Here is a 23,376-nt window from a genome sequence, read left to right on the forward strand (position 1 = left end):
CGTCTGCAAGCTGAGGGACAAAGAAGCTGGTCGGAGTCCCAAAACCTCAAAAGTCGGGAAGACAAGGGTGTAGCCTTTGGTCTCTGGTCAAAGGTCCAAGAGTCCCAAAGCTGAAGAACTCAGAGTCTGATGTTTGAGGGCAGGAAGCCTCCAGCACAGGAGAACGAGGGAGGCCAGAAAACTAAACCAGTCTAGTCTTTCCACGTTCCTCTGCCTGCATTTTTTTTTTTTTTTTTTTTTAGACAGAGTCTCGCTCTGTCGCCCAGGCTGGAGTGCAGTGGCACGATCTCGGCTCACTGCAGACTCTGCCTCTCAGGTTCATGCCATTCTCCTGCCTCAGCCTCCAGAGTAGCTGGGACTATAGGCGCCCGCCACCATACCTGGCTAATTTTTTGTATTTTTAGTAGAGACAGGGTTTCACCGTGTTAGCCAGGATGGTCTTGATCTTCTGACCTTGTGATCCGCCAGCCTTGACCTCCCAAAGTGCTGGGATTACAGGCGTGAGCACTGCGCCTGGCCCTCTGCCTGCTTTTATTCTAGTGGCACTGGCAGCTGATTAGATGATGCCCACCCAGAATGAGGGTGGGTCTGCCTCTCCCAGTCCACTGACTCAAATGTTAATCTCCTTTGGCCACACCCTCACAGACACGCCCAGGATCAGTACTTTGCATCCTTCAATCCAATCAAGTTGACATTCAATATTAATCATTAGAGCATCCTATTGCAGATGGGAGAATTCCGTGCTTTAAAACCCATAACAGGCAAGGTGCAGTGGCTCATGCTTGTAAGCCCAGCACTTTGGGAGGCCAAGGTGGGCGGATTACTTGAGGTCAGGAGTTCGAGACCAGCCTGGCCCTAACATGGTGAAACCCTGTCTGTACTAAAAATACAAAAATTAGCCGGGTATGGTGGTGCATGCCTGTAATCCCAGCTACTCGGGAGGCTGAGGCAGGAGAATTGCTTGAACCAGGGAGGCAGAGGATGCAGTGAGCCAAGATCGCACCACTGTACTCCAGCCTGGGCAACAGAGGGAGACTCCATCTCAAAAAAAAAAAAAAAAGTGGCACAATTCATATTCTTTGCTGGGCATTAGGAGAACAAAGACCCAATGTCAGCTGGGCGCGGTGGCTCACACCTATAATCCTAGCACTTTAGGAGGCCGAGGTGGGCGGATCACAAGGTCAGGAGATCGAGACCATCCTGGCTAACATGGTGAAACCCCATCTCTACTAGAAATACAAAAAATTAGCCGGGCGTGGTGGCAGGCACCTGTAGTCCCAGCTACTCGGGAGGCTGAGGCAGAAGAATGGCATGAACCTGGGAGGCAGAGCTTGCAGTGAGTGGAGATCGTGCCACTGCACTCCAGCCTGGGCAACAGAGCGAGACTCCATCTCAAAAAAAAAAAAAAAAAAGACACAATGTCTGACCTGGGGACAGGCCCCTGATCTGCCCTGTTGGCAGGGGTGGCAGATACTGCCACACTGCACCTCCTCTGCCCCCATGCAGGGTTCAGCTGTGTTAGGGTTCAGGACCGGAAGGAAACTGGGTGTTGCCGGGGATCCTCATGCCTTGGATAACTGGTTAGCAGATCAAATGAACTCTTGGAGAAGTGGGGGGCTATTCTTGCCTCGGGCTATTTTAAAGTGTTCTTACTAGACAAGGGCCAGGTGTCATTTCAGAACCACCTCCCGCTAGAATAGTACACAGCTGCCCATGTCCCTGCTAGTACCTTCAAGATAACCTAGGATAAGCTGGTGCAGTGGGTCATTCCTGTAATCCCAGCCCTTTGGGAAGCCAAGGTGGGAGGATCGCTTGAGGCCAGGAGTTTGAGACTAGCCTGGGCAACATAGCAAGACCCTATTTCTACCAAAAAAATAAAAAATAAAAATTAGCCAAGTGTCGTGGTAGGCACCTGTAGTCCCAGCTACTCAGGAGGCTGAGGTGAGAGGATGGCTTGAGCCTGGGAGTTCAAGGCTGCTGTGAGCCATGATCACACCACTGCATTACAGTCTGGGCAAGAAAGCAAGACCCCCATCTCTAGAAATAATAAAAATAATAAATAGAAGAGGAAATGACAAAATAATAATAAAAAATAGAAGAGGAGAAGGCCCAGAGAAGGAGGCCATGTAATGACGGAGACAGATCGGAGTGACATAGCTACAAGCCAGGGAATGCCAGGGGTTTTCTGCAACACTAGAAGCTGGAAGAGGCAGGAAGGATTCTCCCCTAGACCCCTCGGGGGACGCATGTCCTGCCGACACCTGATTTCAGAGGTCTGGCCTCCAGAGCTGTGATAGAATAAACTTCTGTTGTTTCAACCACCCAGTCTTCAGTAATTCGATATAGGAGCCCCAGGAGGCTAATACCAGGTTCTCTTCCACGTCACCCCCAGCACCTTTAAGCAACCCTGTGTCCCTCATTAAACACCATTTATAACCAGCCACATCACCGTGGACTCGTAGTCATAACATGACATTCTGTAGATGTTTAATTAAACTTGTTATTGATTATGATTATGCAATTTTCTTTCCATATTTCACAGCCAATAATTGCTTTTTCCAGGTCTCAAACCTTTTCTTCAGCCTTAAAGCCACAGGCTCCATGCCCATAATGCACCAGCAGAACAAACATCTCTCACCTTGCTGTCTCCTCTCCCGGCAAGAAGACACCCCTGAGGACGAAGAAAGTCCTGCCTGGTCAGGCGTGGTGGCTCACGCCTGTAATCCCTGTGGGAGGTTGAGGCAGGAGAACTGCTTGAGGCCGGAAGTTTGAGACCAGCCTGGGCAATATAGCAAAACCCCATCTCTACAAAAAACAAAAAATTAGCCAGCATGGGGGTGGGTGCATGCATGTGGTCTCATCTACTTGGGAGGCTGAGGCAGAAGGATCCCTTGAGCCCAGGAGGTTGAGGCTAGTGAGCTATGATGGTGCCACTGCACTCTAGTGTGGGTGACAGAGCAAGACCCTGTCAAAAAAAAGAAGAGAAAGAAAAGAAAAGAAGGAAAGAAAGGAAGGGAGGGAGGGAGGAAGGGAGGGAGGGACGGAGGGAGGGAGGGAGGGAGGGAGGGAGGGAGGGAGGGAGAGAAAGCCCTGAGCTGTCTCCTTGGGCAGAAAAGCCAGCCCACCCCAGTGGGCTCTTCCTGCACCACTACAGACAGGCAGGTGCCAGGCCAGGTGTGGCAATGTCACTTTTGTTCAGGAGTGGAGGGAGCAAGTGTCCACTCTCTCTGCACTCCCTGGGGACTGGGCTGTGGTCAAGTGATCCAGGCTCAGCCAATCAGACTCCTATAGAGCAAGACAGATGTTTGATGAAGGGGGAAGAGGGCGGAGGTAAGCAGAGGCCCTCCCTGGCACACCTGGGCTCCTCCCAGCCTCTGGAGTATTTTAGAGATTAGGATATTAGGAGAACAAAGGTCCAACGCCTGACCTGGGCACAGGCCCGGGATCCCACCTTGCCTTCCCTTGGTCAGTCCCACAGCTGTGCCTGGCTTCAGCAAGCCCTCTTGGCAGCTCAGCCCCTGCCTGTTCACTACCTGGAGGTCCCTTCTGCCTTTCAGGCTCATCAGCACTGACTTGCGAAGCATTCAGAAGAGTCTTCTTTTTTTTTTCTAGAGACAGGGTCTTGCTCTGTGGCTCAGGCTGGAGCACAGTGGCAGGATCAGGGTTCACTGCAGCCTCGAACTCCTGGGCTCAAGCAATCCTCCCACCTTAGCCTTCCGAGTAGCTGGAGGCATGCACCCCCACACCTGCTAATTTTTTAATTTTATTTTATTTTATTTTATTTTGAGATTGAGTTTTGCTCTTGTTGCCCAGGCTGAAGTGCAATGGCGCAATCTCGGCTCACTGCAAGCTCCGCCTCCCAAGTTCAAGCAACTCTCCTGCCTCAGCCTCCCTGGTAGCTAGGATTACAGGTACCTGCCACCACGACCAGCTAATTTTTTGTATTTTTAGTAGAGACGGGCTTTCACTATGTTGGCCAGGCTGGTCTCAAACTCCTGACCTCAGGCAATCCACACACTTTGGCCTCCCAAAGTGCTGGGATTACAGCTGTGAGCCACCATGCCCAGCTACCTGCTAATTTTTAAATTATTTTTTGTAGAGACAGGGTCATGCTCTGTTGCCCAGGCTGGTCTTGAACTCCTGGCCTCAAGCAATCCTCCCATCTTGGCCTCCCAAAGCATTGAGATTACAGGCATGAGCCACCATGCCCAACCTGAGTCTCCCTCTTAAAGAGATGGCAGCTTTGAAATCAGACACACAGGGTCCAAGTCATGCTCCTGTTATCCTGAGCAAGCCACAACCCTCCCTGAGCCCCAGCTTCCTCATGTGACCAATGGGAGCACTTCCATCCACCACGGTGCTCGAGAAAACAGGTCTTAAACTCCAGTCATATAGTGGCTTGTTTTACCATCCACTGGGTGGCCAGGCTGTGCCGCAGGACAGAATCACATAGGAATGCAGACAAGGTTAAAAGGCAGATAAGTGTCCTCCAGGGAAGAGAAGAGAACAGTGCAGGATTCAAGGTCACTTAGAACAGACAAAACACGTGCACCAGGCCCCAGTGGTGTAACATTTATTTACAGCAAGAGAGAAGAGAGGACGCTCACAATCTAGCCCCTTGCAATGTGCCAGTCCCCCAAGGCCAGCGGAGCCACTCAACCGCTGACGTGGGCAGTGTAGCTGCACGAACCCCACTTCATGCTGCAGTGGAAGGACCCCTCCTTCTCCCTCCCCCATGGGGTTGGGGGGTCTCAGATACAGACAGCTGGGGGCTATGTACGCATGCGCTGAAGCAGAACAAAATACACGTGGAGTCTGAAACGGAACGATACCCCCGCGCAGGGCGCTAAGCTCAGCACAGGCTGTGTGAGCTCCCTAGTTCTTGATAAGGAAGTGATCCAGCCCTAAGACCCACTATTTTGGTTTAGAGACAGAATCTCACTCTGTCACCCAGGCTAGAATGCAGTGGCACCATTATAACTCACTGCAGCCTTTTAACTCCTGGGCTCAAGCCGTCCTCCTGCCTCAGCCTCCCAAGTCGCTGGAACTACGGACGCACACCACCATGCACAGCTATTTTTTTTTTTTTTTTTTTCCGAGACAAAATTTCGCTCTTTTTTCCCAGGCTAGAGTGCAATGGCTCGATCTCAGCTCACCACAATCTCCACCTCCCAGGTTCAAGCGATTGTCCTGCTTCAGCCTCCCAAGTAGCTGGGATTACAGGCGCCCACCACCATGCTTGGCTAATTTTGTATTTTTAGTAGAGGCGAGGTTTCTCCATGTTGTTCAGGCTGGTCTCAAACTCCTGACCTCGGGTGATCCACCCACCTCGGCCTCCCAAAGTGCTGGGATTACAAGTGTGAGCCACCATGCCCAGCCACCCCCTCAAACTTTTTTTTTTTTTTTTTTGAGGCAGGATCTTGTTATGGTGCCCCAGCTGCCAAGGCCCTTTCTTTCTTTTTTTTTTTGAGATGGAGTCTCGCTCTGTCGCCCAGGCTGGAGTGCAGTGGCGTGATCTGGGCTCACTGCAAGCTCCGCCTCCCGGGTTCACGCCATTGTCCTGCCTCAGCCTCCCCAGTAGCTGGGACTACAGGCGCCCGCCACCACGCCCGCTGCCAAGGCCCTGCTTGTGGCCAAGCAGGGGTTGAAAACTGCCTTTCCAACAGCTGAATAAGCAGTCCCTGGAGTTTCCATGCCTTCTCTCTTCTTCCTAACCACTGTGGCCATAATTCCACTGAACACTATTTCCCAACCTTGTGTCCTGGACACACTCCATCAACCCACACTCAGGTGGGGCATCCTGAGAGAGCACAAGCTGAGATTGAGGCCTTTGCCCCACCTGGAAGGTGAGTCACTCTCAGGGTGGGCCACCCTGGGTTTCCCTTACCCAGTTTCACTGCTCTCCTTTTCCTCATCCACCAATCCGTTTTCTGTTTCCTGATCAGCTTTTATCTCCTTTCATCCTTCACCCTCAAACCTTCTCCATCACACACAACACATCTCCCAAGGGACAGAGCAAAGGAAGAGCTGTCTGTCGGGGAATAAATGTCCAGTGTGAGGCTACATACCAAGACGGTGTTCATGAATACCTGCTCTTTTGGTTTAGAGACAGAGTCTCACTCTATCGCCCAGGCTAGAATGCAGTGGCACCATCATAGCTCACTGCAGCCTCGAACTCCTGGGCTCAAGCCATCCTCCTGCCTCAGCCTCCCGAGTGGCTGGAACTACAAGTGCACACCACCATGCCTGGCTAATAAGAGGGTGAATGAATGAGCAACATCTCAGATGACAGCCAAGAGAAAGCGCATTTCACTGCTGACTTGGCGACATCCTTGGTGGCCTGTGACCTTTCCCAGAGGGGACACGGGATCCAGCTCCCACCCATCTGGGGACACTTAACCTGCTAGTTCCTCAGTGTATCCACGAAGCAACCACATCTCAGCCCCGCGCTGTGGTTGTGGAAGATTGTGGGGCCTGCATGGCACATGCCACATTATTTTCTCACTGCTCTTAAAAATGGGTGCAAGTGAGCCGGGCGCCGTGGCTCACGCCTGTAATCCCAGCACTTTGGGAGGCCAAGGCAGGTGGATCATGAGGTCAGGAGATCAAGACCATCCTGGCTAACAAGGTGAAACCCCGTCTCTACTAAAAATACAAAAAATTAGCCGGGTGTGGTGGTGGGCGCCTGTAGTTCCAGCTACTTGGGAGGCTGAGGCAGGAGAATGGCGTGAACCTGGGAGGCGGAGCTTGCAGTGAGCCGAGATCATGCCACTACTCTCCAGCCTGGGTGATGAGCAAGACTCCATCTCAGAAAAAAAAAAGGGTGCAAGTGGCTGCTAGACACCCGATCCCTACAGCTCTAGCTGTGTTCATTATAAAGCTCTGAGTTTTTTTTTTTTTTTTTTTTTTTGAGATGGAATCTCGCTCTGTTGCCCAGGCTGAAGTGCAGTGGTGCAATCTCGGCTCACTGCAACCTCCGCCTCCTGGGTTCAAGCAATTGTCCCACCTCAGCCTCCCAGGTAGCTGGGACTACAGGTGTGTGCCACCACACCCGGCTAATTTTTTATATTTTTAGTATAGATGGTGTTTCACCATGTTTTCCAGGCTGGTCTGAACTCCTGACCTCAGGTGAGCTGCCCACCTTGGTCTCCCAAAGTGCTGGGATTACAGCCGTGAGCCACTCCGCCCAGCCATCTCCAAGATCTTGAAGTCTATGTTGTGCAACTTTTAACTTCTCCTTTTTAACTAAGAATTAACTCAGAGGTAATTGCTGAAGTCACATTGATGAAAATCAATATGGAGTGAATTAAACGTAGAGCTAAATGTATCCCGAACGTGTCCCTCGCCGCCTTTGCATAATGCTATGACAAAGCAATGGTTTTATCTTCCAAGCTTAGCATTTTCGTTGCTGGACATCTCAAAAGGAAATGTAATTAGAGGGCTGATTTATCAAAAAGATTAAGGAAATGGAGGAATGGGAATTGGTTTGCAACCGTTCTGGAAATTACATCAACGTGACCCTCAGGTCTGCATTTTTCACGCTGTGTCCAGCGAGTTTCTTGAATAGGCAATTTTTCCTCCTCCCTCCCGAGTCCACAAATCAATAGACATGAGCAAGGTTGATTGGGAGGTGGTGAAGGAGCGGGCGCCTAAGAGAGGGGCCCTGTCTCCCATCCCAGGGTGGAAGTCTCCTCACTGCGACGCCAGGCTGGCTGGCAGGAGAAAGACTTATTTTTCTGCAACTGCATTGCCAAGAATACAGCATCCAGTCCCCCAGATCTGAATGAAAGAGCCTGGTTTCCGGGTGTGTGTGTGTGTGTGTGTGTGTGCATTTCATAATTCAGAATGTGTTTGGTTTTCATTTGCAACCCAGCCTGCTGGCCCATCTTCCCCACAACTCTGCCATCCCAAAGCTTGTCCGTAACCAGGATGAATAAATCAAGTCTTCTCGGCTCTAGCTGTCTCGCTGGGAAGGAATGTGGGGGTGTTGGGAGTGAGACCAGAAGATTCTCCTGGGTGGGGGTTCTCAAGACTCACCCTGGGGGTCGAAATAGACGCGGGTCACACCCAGGGGGCTTTTACAAAGTGCACAGCCCCAGTCCCCAACTTAGAGGGGGAGGCCCGGGCAGGTTTTGCAGAAGCTCCCTGTGTGGTTCTGGTGCACACCTTGCTTAAGAACCTTCTCAAGTCTAGCGCCTTCACTTCCCAAGAGGCAGCAGGAGACCCAGGGGAGAAGGAAGATCTCTGGGAGCAGATGGTAATCAGCGCCAACTCCAACATTAACACCTGTGGCAGTGCCGTGGCCGGCCCAGGGAGATCCAGTGTTCTGATTGGCCAGGCCTGGATCACTCATGGATGGCCAATCACTCATCCATGTTCTGACTGGCCAGGGGGTGGGGTTAACCAGCCAAGTCCCAAGGGACCCCGAGTGGAGGGCAGTTTCCTGGGGAAATCAGGCTCAAAGGGCCCTGGGAGCCCCACCCTCTAGAAGCTGAGCCCAGGAAGCCCAAAGTTCTCCAGGTATCCATTCCACAGAGTCATGACTCAGACAGGGGTGAGCCTGAGCCCCTGGAAGATTCTAGAACCTTCCAGAACCTCATCCATCTTATCTCCCAGGTCAGCAGAAAAACTATGAATGTGCACAGGGTCTAGGGTGAGGGGAAGTCTGTTAACACTGCTGAGTGTTAACAGAAGAAAAAAATCCTGTAAAACATTTAAAGAGGCTTATTCTGAGCCTATTTTAGTGACCATGACCCAGGGAACAGCCTTAAGTGGTCCTGAGAAAGTGTGCCCAAGGAGGTCTGGTTACAGCTTGGTTTTATACATTTTAGGGAAACAGGAATTGTAGGTAAAATCATAAATCAGTGCATGGAAGGTTTACACTGGTTCAGCAGGAAAAGGCAGGACATCTCCAAGCAGGGGAATTACAAGTCATAGGCGAGTTTTAGGGATTTTCTAGTTGGTAATTGACTGGAAGAGTTAAGCTTTTTCTAAAGACTTGAAATCGTAGAAAGGAATGCTGAAGTTCCTGTTATCTGTCATGGGATGCTATACAGGAGTCAGGTTGGAGAGTAAGCCACATTGACCCAGTGCAGTGGCTCACACCTATAATCCCAGCACTTTGGGAGGCCGAGGCGGGCAGATCACTTGAGGTCAGGAGTTCAAGACTAACTTGGCCAACCTAGCGAAACCCCATCTTTAGAAAAATACAAAAATTAGCCAGACATGGTGGCACGTGCCTGTAATTCCAGCTACTTGGGAGGCCAAGGTATGAGAATTGCTTAAACCTGGGAGGTGGAGGTTGCAATGAGCCAAGATCAGGACACTGCACTCCAGCCTGGGCAACAGAGTGAGACTCTGTATCAAAAAAAAAAAAAAAAAAGTAAGCCACATTATACCAGATTATAAAAAAAATTCTTTTTAAAACCTGGCCAAGTGCAGTGACTCATACCTATAATCCCAGCACTTTGGGAGGCTGAGGCGGGTGATCACTTAAGCTCAGGCATTTGAGACCAGCCTGGGCAACATGACAAAACCCCATCTCTACAAAAAAGTGGCCATGTGTGGTGGTGTGCTCCTGTAGTCCCAGCTACCCAGGAGGCTGAGGTAGGAGGATCACTTGAGCCCAGGAAGTCGAGGCTGCAGTGAGCCATGATCTTACCACTGCACTCCAGCCTGGGCGTCGGAGTAAGACCTTGTCTCAAAGAAAAAAAAAACACCTTTATTGAGATTTTATGGTTTATAGGGAGTAATTTAACCCTTGCCTAGCATAGCCTCAGGTCCTGTTTATAATTTGGTATCTTATTGCCACAAAGAGTCTGTTCTGTCATTCTGTCAGTCTTAGGAGCTCTCTCTCTTTTTTTTTTTTTTTTCAAGACGGAGTCTTGCTCTGTCTCCCAGGCTGGAGTGCAGTGGTGAGATCTCTGCTCACTGCAAGCTCCACCTCACGGGTTGGAGCCATTCTCCTGCCTCAGCCTCCTGAGTAGCTGGGACTGCAGGCACCTGCCAACATGCCCAGCTAATTTTTTTGTATTTTTAGTAGAGACAGGGTTTTACCGTGTTAGCCAGGATGGTCTTGATCTCCTGACCTCCTGATCCACCCGCCTCGGCCTCCCAAAGTGCTGGGACTCCAGGTGTGAGCCACCATGCCCGGCCCGGAGTTTCGCTCTTGTTGCCCAGGCTGGAGTGCAGTAGCGCCATCTCGGCTCACTGCAACCTGCGCCTCTCAGGTTCAAGCGATTCTCCTGCCTCAGCCTCCCAAGTAGCTGGAATTACAGGTGCCCGCCATCATTCCTGGCTAATTTTTATATTTTTAGTAGAGACAGGGTTTCACCATGTTGGCCAGGCTAGTCTCAAACTCCTGACCTCATGATCCACCCGCCTCAGCCTCTCAAAGTGCTGGGATTACAGGCATGAACCACCGTGCTTGGCCAGGTCCTGTTTATAATTTGGTGTCTTATTTCCACACAGAGTCTGTTCTGTCCATCTTAGGATCTCTATTTTAACCTTAATGCTGGTCGCTTGTGTCTAAAATGAAAAAGGTGCTGTGTGGGGGCGGGTGTGTGGCATAACAAGGCGAGCTCAACCTCCCTCTCTGCCATGGCCAAGAACCCAGTGTTTTGGGTTTCTCTGGAATCCCCCTTGGTTGGCCAAGCAGAGGGTCCACTCTGTCGGTGGGTGGAGGGGCTTGGGATTTTATTTTTCACTTATAAGAGGAAATAAAGGCAGATGTACAGGCTCAGTTTTGAAAAGGAATAGAAAGTAAAAAAGACTGAGTCTTCTGGGCTGGGAGAGGAAGGAGTGGGCAGGGTGGGGAGGAACCCAACAAGCATCTGGAGCCAAGAATTCCCAGACTGGATCGGTTATACATGAACTGAGAGGACACCAGGGAGGATTAATTCATTCATTCATAGGAACAGAAGCCAAGCCTGCCAGGTTCATCTTGACACATGGGTCTACATCTGAGGCCCCTTGGTCTCTCCAAATCCACAACTACTGGACATTCGTGTCCCTTTGATGCCTTTTTGCAGCCGGACCTTAGTATTTCCCAATTCAGGACAAGCAAGCATTTGGATCTTTGGAATGGCAGAATTCTGAAGCTAATGAGGCCATTACTTTTCAAAGGTTTAATTTGCTTTGATGGGCCAATCTATAATCATATTTCCAAACAGCCTCTATTTAATTACTGCACAAAACAAATGAGGTGCCTGTGCAGTTTGCGTCTGATCAACTCGCTGCCATGGTCTGAATGTCTGCGTCCCCCAAAAAATTTAGATGTTGAAACTGAGACCCCAAGGCAATGGTATTAGGAGGTGAGCGCTTTGGAGGTGATTAGGTCATGAGGGTGGAGTCCTCTTGTCTCCATTTCAACATTCACCTTGTTCAATGTGAACAATGCCCAGAGCTGCCTAATAATTTTTGGAGGGATTTAATGTACACTATTCAGATTTTTTTTTCTCTTGCTTGCAATCAAATACGCCTGACTTACACCAGAACCACAGTCTTGCCCCTTGTAATACAGGTCTCCAGGCAGGGAGGGGGCTAAGTCCATGACCCACTGGGGTTGTTCAGTGTGAAATTGTCCAACCCTCTTGTCGTGACCACGCCCCTTGCTCTGCTCATCTAGATCATATGTTTGCTGCAGGGATACTGCAATAAACAAGGTGGCAGAAAAAGAAATGGTTAAAGAAGCAATTGCGGCTGGGCGCGGTGACTCACGCCTGTAATCCCAGCACTTTGGGAGGCCAAGGCAGGCAGATCACTTGAGGTCATGAGATCGAGACCAGTCTGGCCAACGTTGTGAAACCCTGTCTCTACTAAAAACACAAAAATTAGCCAAGTATGGTGGCGCATGTCTGTAATCCCAGCTGCCCAGGAGGCTGAGGCAGGAGAATCTCTTGAACTCGGGAGACAGAGGTTGCAGTGAGCTGAGATTGCGCCACTGCACTCTAGCCTGGGGAACAGAACCAGACTCCCTCTCCAAAAAAAAAAAAAAGCAATTGCAACACAGCCAGGTAGGCGTTAAAACAGAAGATATGGGGCACTGTGGGAGCACAGATGAGAGCCACCTAGTCAGTGTAGGGGGTGGCCAGGGATGAGGAGGGACCAGAGCTGACTAGCGCAGGAAGAGGACAGAGCCAGAGTGACCAGCTGTCCCGGTTTACCTGGGACTATCTTGGTTTTAGTGTTGAAAGTTCCATGTCCCAGCTGGATGTGGTGGCTCATGCCTGTAATCCCAGCACTTTGGGAGGCAGAGGTGGACGAATCACCTGAAGCCAGGAATTTGAGACCAGCCTGGCCAACATGTCAAAACCCTGTCTCTACTGAAAATACAAAAATTAGCTGGGCGTGGTGGTACCTGCCTGTAATCCCAGGTACTCCGGAAGCTGAGGCAGGAGGATCTCTTGAATCTGGGAGGTGGAGGCTGCAGTGAGCCAAGATTGCACCACTGCACTCCAGCCTGGGCACAGAGCAAGACTCTGTCAGAAAGAAAGGAGAGGACAGGAGAGGAGAGGGGAGGGGAGGGGAGAGAAGGGGAGGGGAGGGGAGGGGAAGGGACAGGGCTCATGCCTGTAATCCCAGAACTTTGGGAGGCCGAGGTGGGTGGATCACGAGGTCAGGAGATCGCGACCATCCTGGCTAACACGGTGAAACCCCGTCTCTACTAAAAATACAAAAAAATTAGCTGCGAATGGTGGCGAGCGCCTGTAGTCCCAGCTACTTGGGAGGCTGAGGCAGGAGAATGGCATGAACCCAGGAGGCAGAGCTTACAGTGAGCCGAGATCGCGCCACTGCACTCCCTGGGCGACAGTGCGAGACTCCGTCTCAAAAAAAAAGAAAAAAGAAAAAAGAAAAAAGAAAAGAAAGAAAGTCTCACGTCCTGAGAAAGCCCCACAATGCCAGGCAACCTGGGTGGTCCGTCTCCCGAGATGGAGTCCCCAGGGGATTGCTTTGCGCCTGGGGTGGAGAGTGAAGGGCAAAGGGTGGAGAGAAATTGAGATGGAGCAGGATCATCAGGGGTCTTGCCGCCCATGGAAGAAGGTCTGGATCTTGGAGCCTAGATCAAAGAGCGAGGGGAGGTATGGGAGATTCTCATACAGGAGCACAAGATGATGAGATCTGTGACTTTGCCAAGATTCTTCCGCCTGCTCTCCATGAGAGCGGGGTTTTGGGGTGAGAGAGGGGGCAGAAAGGTCTGTCTAGGGGCGACTGCAAGAGACACCCCACACACAGGGACGCTGCAGGGAGGCCCATGGTGACAGTGGAGGTGTGTTTCAAGTGCGATTCTGAGTCTTTTGTGGGAGAGTGGACCAGTGCCAGACTCACTCTGAGCCCCCAAAGAGAGCCACAGCCCATCTCCTCTGATAGATGCACCCTGCTCCCTGCACACGGATGCTCTTCTCATCGCGTGCACTGTTGCAGGCAGTTCTAGGGATTTTACAAACTTCTGAGATCGATTGTGCACCCCAGAGTCTGAACCCCTAAATTAGGGCTCCAGGTGGCCACATCCTGCCATTCTTTGTAGATCAGCGCCATGCCTCCCTTTCCTATACCTCCCCCACCGTGGGGGCCAGTGGAACCGAATCCTCCCCCTCTCCTCTCTGACTCAGCAGAGTAGACACTGACACAGCTCTTCCATCCAACTCTAACTCTGAGTCTCGTCAATGAAGCCTCAAGGCTGTGGAAGGTTCCTTAAGGACCAGCCCTTTCCTGAGGACACAGTTGTCCTCGATTCCTGGCCCTCCAGAGCTCCTTGCCTCCTCCCACACTTCCAGCCTAGGCCTTCCAATCACCTGGCCTTGCTGGGGGTGGGGGGAAGTGATAACCCTCCAATAAACCCACTCAAGCTAATTCCCAGGTCAGTTTTGATCAAGTTAATTTTTTTTTTCTTTCTTTCTTTTTTTTTTTTTTTTAAATTATTATTATTTTTTTTTTTTATTAATTTTTTTGCACACAAAAACAATAAACATTTTCTAATAATACATACAAACAAAAAGATGCGTATCAAACATATTAGGAAGGTTGCACATGGGAAGTCGGGGAATAGAAATGGGGGGTGGGAGTTAAAATAAATGAGAGAGGGACTTTATATGGATCAGTGATAATAACTCAATCCTCTATTTGACAAAGAAGAGGGAGAAGGAAGAGGAAGAAAGAGAAAGTGGGATAAAGGATCAGAAAGGGAGGAAAATAGAAAAAATTAGAGTATGACTCCAGGGTAGACCTGTTTTGTTGTCACTGAGTTGGTTGGTTAGTTTGTCTGTTGTATTTTTCATGTTTCGCCATGTTGGCCAGACTGGTCTCCAACTCCTAGCCCAAAGTGATCAACCCGCCTCGCCCCCCAGAGTGCCAGGACCACAGGCGTGAGCCACCACGTCCAGCCCCCACATTGCTTCTGGCCTCCGTGGTAGACCTCCGAGACGGAGCGGCCGGGCAGAGGCGCTCCTCACTTCCCAGACGGGGTGGCCAGGCAGAGACGCTCCTCACTTCTTCCCAGACGATAGGTGGCTGGGCAGAGGCGCTCCTCACTTCCCAGACGATGGGTGGCTGGGCAGAGGCGCTCCTCACTTCCCAGACGGGGCGGTCAGGCAGAGGCGCTCCTCACTTCCCAGACGATGGGTGGCCGGGCAGAGGCGCTCCTCACTTCCCAGTCGATGGGTGGTCGGGCAGAAGCGCTCCTCACTTCCCAGATGGGGAGGCCGGGCAGAGGGGCGGCCGGGCAGAGACACTCCCTACCTCCCAGACGGGGCGGCGGCCGGGCAGGGGCTGCAATCCCAGCACCCTGGTAGGCCAAGGCAGGCGGCTGGGAGGCGGAGGCTGCCGCGAGCCCAGACCACGCCACCGCACTCCAGCCCGGGCAACACCGAGCACCGGGTGAGCGAGACTCCGTCTGTAGTCCCAGCACCCTGGGAGGCCGAGGCGGGCAGAGCGTTCGGGGTCAGGAGCTGGCGACCAGCGTGGCCAAGATGGCGAACGCGCGCCGGCAGGCAAAGGAGAAAAAACAGGCAGCGGTGGCGCGCGCCAGCAGTCCCAGGCAGTCCGCGGGGCAGCAGCGAGACGAGGAGATTGCTGCCCGGGCCACAAAAGAAAGGGGGGGGGGGGGGGGGGGGGGGGCAGGTTTTTTTTTTTTTTTGTCGCCCCAATTTTTTTTTTTTTTTCAGGCAGAGTCTTGCTTTGTCACCCAGGCTGGAGGGCAGTGGCACGATCATAGCTCACTACAGCCTCCAATTGCTCACCTCAACTGATCCTCTCACCTCAGCCTCCCAAGTAGCTGGGACTGCAGGTAAATGCCACCATACCCAGCTCATTTTTTTTTTAAGTTTTGCAGAGACAGAGTTTCACTATGTTGCCCAGGCTGATCTTGAACTCCTTGCCTCAAGCGATCCTCCCTCAGCCTCACAAAATGTGGGGATTACAGGCATGAGCCACCATTCCCAGCTTCAAGTCGATTTTATACATACAGCAAGTAGGTGAGGGAGCCTTGGGTAGTTGTGAGGCCCAGCCCATTGTTTTTTCTATTACCTTGTTGTCTGCGGGGTGTGTGTTAGAGACATCCAGCTCTCCTCTTCTTTATTTGAAGATTATATTACAGATGAAGGTACAGCCGGCACTTGACTGAAATATAAATGTGTAGGCAAGTTTTTTTCCAATCCAAAACTCCACCAAGGAAATAGTGCCTGATGAATTACAGGCACAACTTAACCAAGTTGTGTCAGGACAACTTAACCAAGAGTTCTCTCTTCTCTTTTTTTTTTTTTTTTTTGAGACAGAATTTTGCTCTTGTTGCCCAGGCTAGAGTGCAGTGGAGTGATCCCAGCTTTCTGCAACCTCCACCTCCCCTCTCCACCCCCCACCCCAGGCTCAATCGATTCTCCTGCCCCAGCCTCCCAAGTAGCTGGGATGTGCCACCACACCCAGCTAATATTTGTATGTTTAGTAGAGATGGGGTTTCTCCATGATGGCCAGGCTGGTCTCAAACTCCTGACCTCAGGTGATCCACCCGCCTCGGCCTCCCAAAGTGCTGGGATTACAGACATGAGTCACTGCACCTGGGCAAGTTCTCTCCTCCAGGGCGGGGATATTGCACCATCTCTGACTTCACCAATTGGCATCTGGGGTCCAGGAAAGAAATCAAATATTGACTGTGTGTTTCATGACACCGTCTCCAGGAGGCAACAGAGGGAACAGCTAGAAAAACAGATAGTGAATAGCACAGTCTAAGAAGAGAGAGTATTTCCCTGCTTTCTGCCCAGCACATGAAGGCGCTGATTACTGATAGAGTTGTTTGTTTTGTTTTTGTTTTTGAGATGGAGTTTCGCTCTTGTCGCCTAGGCTGGAGTGCAGTGGCGTGATCTTTGCTCACTGTAACCTCTGCCTCCTGGATTCAAGTGATTCTCCTGCCTCAGCCTCCCGAGTAGCTGGGATTGCAGGCACCCGCCACCAAGCCCAGCTAATTTTTTTGTATTATTAGTAAAGATGGGGTTTTACCATGTTGGCCGGGCTGGTCTTGAACTCCTGATCTCGGGTGATCTGCCCACCTCGGCCTCCCAAAGTGCTGGAATTACAAGCGTGAGCCACCATGCCCAGCCATGATTACTAATAGAGTTTTAAGTTCCCTGGAAAGGAGACACAAATGCGTGGGGCTCCTGGGGAGGTGGAGATTGTGGGGATAAGGATTCAGGATAAGGATGCTGGATGCTGGTTAGAGATGGTTACTGGAGGTCCCAAAACCAAGGTGAGCTACAAATTATACCAATAGAAACCTTCTGGCCAGGCACGGTGGCTCACGCCTGTAATCCCAGCACCTTGGGAGGCCAAGGCAGGAGGATTACTTGAGGTTAGGAGTCCAAAACCAGCCTGGCCAAAATGAAACCCCATCTCTACTAAAAATAGGAAAATTAGCCAGACCTAGTGGCGCGTGGCTGTAATCCCAGCTACTCGGGAGGCTGAGGCAGAAGAATCACTTGAACCCAGGAGGCAGAGGTTGCAGTAAGCCAAGATCGCATCACTGTACTCTAGCCTGGGCGAGAGAGCAAGACTCCATTTCAAAAAATAAAAACCTTCTTAGGGCCATAATGCATTTGGAATATTTACTATTTACAGCAAGTGAAATAAGATGGGAGAAGAACATTCTTGCACCAGCAGGCCAGGCACAGTGGCTCATGCCTGTAATATCAGCTCTTTGGGGGGCCTTATGGGAGGATTGCTTGAGGGCCTCATGGTGAGATCCCCCTGTCTCTACAAAATAATGTTAAAATTAGTCAGGCATCGTGGCATGCACCTGTAGTCCCAGCTACTCAGGAGGCTGATGTGGGAGGATTGCTTGAGTCGAGTTTGAGGCTGCAGTGAGCTGTGATCCACTGCCCTCCAGCCGGTGGGACAGAGACCCTGTCTCAAAATATTGCTCAAGCAGCCGGAAGTCTGGTGTTCCTCAGCAGAGAGCCTGGTCCAGACTATTTGTGCTATAATAGCATCACTGCCTGTGGTGCAAACCCACACACTGGCTGTGAATTGTCTATTCTGGCACTGGCCTCTAGCTTTTGAGCCAGGCCACCGACCACCAAGAAGAGTCCAGCCCTCTCCAGGGACTCTCTGGCTTGGTGCTGTCCTGCCCTGAGCAAGGCTGTTGGCTCAGACCCTGGCTGGCTGCCCTGCTATCATTCTTGCTGTCTAGGGCTGATGAATTGGGAGGAAAGGCATTGATCCAGCCCAAATGGTCCCGAGGACACAGCCAGCGCCTCCAGGAAGAGCTGCAGAAGAAACGGCACTTCAGACACAGGTCAGGGTGGAGAGAGACCCCCAGTAACGCAGCAGCAGCCTCTCCAGCCTCAAACAATCTCGGGCAAGCCTGTCATGAGAATTAAATGGTGCCTTTGTTTGCAGGGGCTGCCATCACAAAGTACCACATGGAGAGGCTTAAACAGCGGGAATTTATTTTCTCACCATTCTAGAGGCTGGAAGGCCAAGTTCAAGGTGTTGGGAAAGTGTGTTCCTTTGTTTTGTTTTGTTTTGTTTTGTTTTTTGTTTGTTTGTTTGTTTGTTTTGACAGAGTCTTGCTTGGTCTCCCAGGCTAGAGTGCAGTGGCGCAGTCTCAGCTCACTGCAACCTCTGTCTCCTGGATTCAAGTGATTCTCCTGCATCAGCCTCCCAAGCAGCTGGGATTATAGGTGCCCACCACCATGCCTGGTTAATTTTTGTATTTTTATTTATTTATTTGTTTGTTTATTTATTTTTTTGAGACAGAGTCTTACTCTGTCACCTAGGCTGAAGTGCAATGGCACGATGTATGCTCACTGCAACCTCCGTCTCCCAGATTTGAGTGATTCTCCTGCCTCAGCCTCACAAGCAGCTGGGATTATAGGTGCCCACCACCATGCCCAGCTAATTTTTGTATTTTTAGTAGAGACGGGGTTTCACCGTGTTGGTCAGGCTGGTCTCGAACTCCTGACCTCATGATCCACCTGCCTCAGCCTCCCAAAGTGCTGGGATTATAGGGATGAGCCACTGTGCCCAGTCCAGTGGGTTCCTTCTGAAGCCTCTCTCCTTGGCTTGTAGAGGGCATCCTTTTCCTGTATGGTCTTCCCTCTATATGAGACAGTGTCCAAATTTCCTCTTCTTGGAAGGACAGCAGCCATGTTGGCTTAAGGCCCACCCTAACAACCTCATGTCAACTCAGTTATTACCTTTAAAGACCCTGTCTCCTGGACATGGTGGCTCACACCTGTAATCCCAATACTTTGAGAGGCCAAGGTGGGCGGATCGCTTGAGGTCAGGAGTTCAAGACCAGCCTGGCCAACATGGTGAAACCCCTCTCTACTAGAAATACAAAAATTGGCCAGGCGCAGTGGCACACACCTGCAATCCCAGCTACTCAGGAGGCTGAGGCACGAAAATCACTTAAACATGGTGGAGCAGATGTCACAGTGAGTTGAGACTGCACCACTATACTCCAGCCTGGGCGACAGAGTGAGACTCCATCCCCCAAAATTAATTAATTAATTAATTAAAGACCCTGTCTCCAAACACAGCCGCATTCTCAAGTACTGGGGTGTAGAATTTCAATGCATGAATTTTAGAGAGACACTATTCAGCCCATAAGAGATGAGATGCACGCTGGGCGCAGTGGCTCATGCCTGTAATCCCAGCACTTTGGGAGGCCAAGGCAGGTGGATCATGAGGTCAGGAGTTTGAGACCAGCCTGGCCAACGTGGTGAAACCCCATCTCTACTAAAAATACAAAAATTAGCCAGGTGTGGTGGCACGCATCTGCAATCCCAGCTACTCAGGAGGCTGAGGCAGGAGAATCTCTTGAACCAGGGAGGCAGAGGTTGCAGTGAGCTGAGATCATGCCACTGCACTCCAGCCTGGGTGACAGAGAGAGACTCCATCTCAAAACAAACAAATAAAAAGAGATGAGATGCTGCACAGGGATGGCCAGATCCATAAAAGGTGGTTATTAAGCGGTGGCAAGCATGAGTTCTTTCTTTAGAGCAACTGAGAGGGCAAGACAACATGGAGAAAACATCAGAATTCTGGTGTCTTTCCACAGTCAACCCTTCTCTCCACCAGCAAACCCTCCTGAATGACTGCAGTGAGTTCTTCCAGAAAGGAAGTAATTCCGTTGCACCCTCTGCAAGCCTGGATTTATGACTCGGCTCCTCTGAGCTGGTTCACAGTCTCCCTCAAGCCTCCATTGATGGGTAAAATGAGCCTTGGGCAGGAATCCCAGGGCTGCTGTGCCCACAGCTCCAGCCAACATCCAGTGCCAGCCCGGGAGTGCCTGGAGAGCCTGCAGCCCACGTCAGGGGTCCTGGTATTGCTGCCTCCACATTGCCCCATGCAGACAACATTTGGATGGGAAGGAACAGACCTCAGGCAGGGACATGTTTAGAATTCCTTCCTACAGCTGATTCCATTGGACATGGGGCAGGGGAGTGATTTCTACCCCTCTGACTTTTTTCTTTTGCTGACCTGAACCTCTTGGTGAGAATTCCTCCTGGGACATCCTCAGAGGCCCTGAGGTCCATCTACCCAGGAAAGACATAGTCCTGAAAACAGGAGGCAGGTCCTCCAGAGACCGGCGAGGACCCAGGAACAGGAGCTCCGACAGCCTGAGAGAGGGATCAGAAGAGAGAGGTGTCAGATTGATTGCAAGGCAAGAAGTGATTGAAAAGCATCTTCTGTGATTTAAAAGCATTCTCTAGGCCAGGTGCTGTGTCTCACGCCTATAATCTCAGCATTTTGGGAGGCTCCTGTGAGAGGATCGCTTGAGGACCTCCCTGGGCAAGAGTTCAAGACCACCCTGGGCAACATAGTGAGACCTTGTGTCTACAAAAAGTTATTTTATTTTATTATTGTTATTTGTTATTTATTAATTTATTTTTTTATTTTTATTTTTTATTTTTTTGAGGCAGTCTCGCTCTGTCACCCAGGCTGGAGTGCAATGGCTCAACCTTGGCTCACTGCAACCTCCACCTTCCAGGTTCAAGCAATTCTCCTGCCTCAGCCTCTTGAGTAGCTGAGATTACAGGCACACACCACCATTCCCAGCTAATTTTTTTGTATTTTTTTGTATTTTTAGTAGATATAGGATTTTGCCATGTTGCCCAGACTGGTCTTGAACACCTGACCTCAAGTGATCTTCTTGCCTTGGCCTCCCAGAGTGCTGGGATTACAGGTGTGAGCCACCGTGCCCGGCCCTACAAAAAATTTTAAAATTGGCCAGGCATGGCGAAGTGGACCTGTGGTCCCAGCTACTGGAGAGGCTGAGCTGGGAGGATTGCTTGAGCACAAGGATTGGAGGCTACAGTGAGCTGTGTTCGTGCCACTGCACTTCAGCCTGGGTGACAGAGAAAGACCCTGTCTCTAAAAAAAAAATAATAAATAAAATAAAAGCAATTTCTGATAGTTTCCTATGCTTCCTACTGATTTAAAAAATCTTCCCTAACCCCAAACAGCCTTTTCTTTTTTGTTGTTTTGTTTTGTTCTGTTTTGAGACAAAGTCTCGCTCTGTTGCCCAGGCCGGAGTACAGTGGTGCGATCTTGGCTCACTGCAACCTCTGTCTCCCCAGTTCAAGCAATTCTCCCTACCTCAACCTCCCGAGTAGCTGGGATTACAGGCACATGCCACAACGCCTGGCTAATTTTTGTATTTTTTACTAGAGATGGGGTTTCGCCATATTGCCCAGGCTGGTCTCGAACTCCTGACCTCAGGTGATCCACCCACCTCGGCCTCCCAAAGTGCTGAGATTACAGGCACGAGCCACCGCACCTGGCCCCAAACAGCCTTTTCGATGCCGGTTGTGTCTAAGGCCTTCTCCGCTTTTGCCAACTCTACTCCCTACCTCATGCAAACTGCTCTTGATGTCCTCCCTGAAATTTTGACGTGTTGTATCAATTGGAAGATTGTTGTATCAATTGGAAGATTGTTGTGTGTTGTATCAATTGGAAGATTGTTGTATCAATTGGAAGATTGTTGTGTCAATTGGAAGATTATTGTAACAATTGGAAGATTGTTGTATCAGTTGGAAGATTGTTGTATCAATTGGAAGATTGGAATGTCGGATCCGTTGGAAGATTGATACATGTTGTATCAATTGGAAGATTTTCTCCAAAACCGTGAGCAAGTTGCTGATAATTTTCTGCAGCAGAAATGCCACGAGGGCTTTTTCTTTCTCCTTTTCCATTTAAAAACTGGATTATAGTAGACATTTTCCCCCTGGGGGCCTATGTGTAGGAGAGCAGTTATTTCGAGTCCAGAGAGTTTTAGCTGATGCATTTACAGAGATGTGGCCTGTGCATCGTGAAATGCAGTACAATCACCAGCATTTGTTCACTGTGCACCAAACTGGGCTCTTGCCCCTGCTAGTCCACACTTTCAAACATGGGAAACTTTTTTCCTGTCTGGTGGATCCTGATAACTGCAAAACCAGCATTTGCGATCAAGCTCCAGGACCTGAATTGTGCAGAACAGAGTAAAAGCAACCCCCTCCAGCTCCCTCCCTCCTCAAATCACAAAATTTCTCCAGAGGAGCCCTGGAGTCATCTTGCCTTCCATCAAAACCCCTTTTTTCTTTCTCTTGAAAATTTGATGAGATCCAAGTGGCAGCTTTCATCAGCTATTCCTGAAGAAAGAGAGGGGCAATAGTCCTCACCCACTGCCACAACCCCCATGCCACGGTGGCAGTGCCTTCAGGAGGAAACGTTAGAGTTTTCCCTGCATGCACCTCGCTCCTCTGCAGATTCATTAATGGCAGTGCACACTAGAAATGAACAAGGTTCCTTGAAAACTTAAAAACAGATCCAGCAGTTGCACTTCTGGCTTTGTACCCCAGGGAAGCGAAATCAGGGGCCCAAGGAGATAATTGCATAACCAATTTTTTTTTTTTTTTTTTTTTGAAGTAGAATCTTAGTCTGTCACCCAGGCTGGAGGGCAGTGGCGCAATCTCCACTCACTGCAACCTCCACCTCCCAGGTTCAAGCTATTCTCCTGCCTCAGCCTCCTGAGGATCTGGTACTATAGGCATGCGCCACCATGCCCAGCTAATCCATAACCAATTTTATAGCAGCATTATTTACAATAGCCAAAGGGTAGAAGCAACCCAGGTGTCCATCAACAGGTAAATTGATAAACACAGTGTGATATATTTGTGTCATGAAATTTTTTTATTATACTTTAAGTTCTGGGATATATGTGCAGAACATGCAGGTTTGTTATATAGGTATGCACGTGCCATGGTGGTTTGCTGCACCCATCAACCTGTCATCTACATTAGATATTTTTCCTAATGCTATCCTTCCCCTATCCTCCTACCACCCTACAGGCCCTGGTGTGTGATATTCCCTTCCCTGTGTCCATGGGTTCTCACTATTAAACTCCCACTTATGAATGAGAACATGTGGTGTCTGGTCTTCTGTTCTTGTGTTAGTTTGCTAAGAATGATGGTTTCCAGTTTCATCCATGTCCCTGCAAAGGACATGAACTCATCCTTTTTTATGGCTGCATAGTGTTCCATGGTGTATATGTGCCACATTTTCTTTATCCAGTCTATCATTGATGGGAATTTGGGTTGATTCCAAGTCTTCACTATTGTGAAAAAAAATATGGAACGCTTCACAAATTTGCATGTCATCCTTGCGCAGGGGCCATGCTAATCTTCTCTGTATCTTTCCAATTTTAGTACACGTGCTGCCAAAGCAAACACCATGCCATGGAATATTATTCAGCCATAAAAAAGATGGAAATTCTCTCACATGGCACAACATAATAAAACATGAGAACAGTATGCTCAGTGAAATAAACCAGTCATAAAAAGACAAATATTGCATGATTCCACTTAAATGAGGCACCTAGAGCAAGCTAATTCATAGAGACAG

The 23,376-nt window shown here is 50.0% G+C and overlaps 1 non-coding gene across 1 annotated transcript; it reads right to left on the reverse strand.

Moving 5' to 3' along the window:
• Window positions 1–23,097: 23,097 nt before the first annotated feature.
• Window positions 23,098–23,204, reverse strand: LOC116809761 (U6 spliceosomal RNA). Its single transcript, XR_004369946.1, has one exon. It is a non-coding gene; the product is annotated as a U6 spliceosomal RNA (small nuclear RNA).
• Window positions 23,205–23,376: the final 172 nt, after the last annotated feature.

Source organism: Hylobates moloch, unplaced genomic scaffold, assembly GCF_009828535.3.
Source record: "Hylobates moloch isolate HMO894 unplaced genomic scaffold, HMol_V3 SCAFFOLD_1, whole genome shotgun sequence".
Classification (NCBI taxonomy): domain Eukaryota; kingdom Metazoa; phylum Chordata; class Mammalia; order Primates; family Hylobatidae; genus Hylobates; species Hylobates moloch.